Genomic DNA, 337 nt, shown 5'->3' with positions numbered 1-337 from the left:
CTTTGCAGCAATAAAATTGAAGTGATAAGAACAAACAGAGAAATGTATCTTTTTATATAAAACACATGTTGACAAAGTTTCCTTTTGGGGACATCGTTTGAAACTGGGAAAAATTAGAAGTTGGAAAAAAGGTTATAAATTGCAATATATCGACGAATATTGCAATACGTTTAAAATCGCAATAATATTGTATCGTGGCATAAGTATCGTGATGGTATTGTATTGGTAGGCGTCTGGTGAGTCCCACCCCTATCAGGTAGATACGCCAGTTTGTGATTGCTAGCTGCAGAATTGTGAACCGAAGCAGGAGAATTAAACGTGCAGGTTTCCAGACCGA

The 337-nt window shown here is 37.1% G+C and overlaps 1 protein-coding gene across 1 annotated transcript in view; it reads left to right on the top strand.

Moving 5' to 3' along the window:
- LOC116694173 (neural-cadherin) overlaps positions 1–337 on the top strand; it is a 100,979-nt gene that overhangs the window by 84,182 nt on the left and 16,460 nt on the right. The window lies entirely within an intron of this gene.

This window comes from Etheostoma spectabile, chromosome 8, assembly GCF_008692095.1.
Source record: "Etheostoma spectabile isolate EspeVRDwgs_2016 chromosome 8, UIUC_Espe_1.0, whole genome shotgun sequence".
NCBI lineage: Eukaryota > Metazoa > Chordata > Actinopteri > Perciformes > Percidae > Etheostoma > Etheostoma spectabile.
The sequence above is the reverse complement of the archived record's forward strand: the minus strand, read 5'-3'. Positions and strand labels throughout refer to the sequence as shown.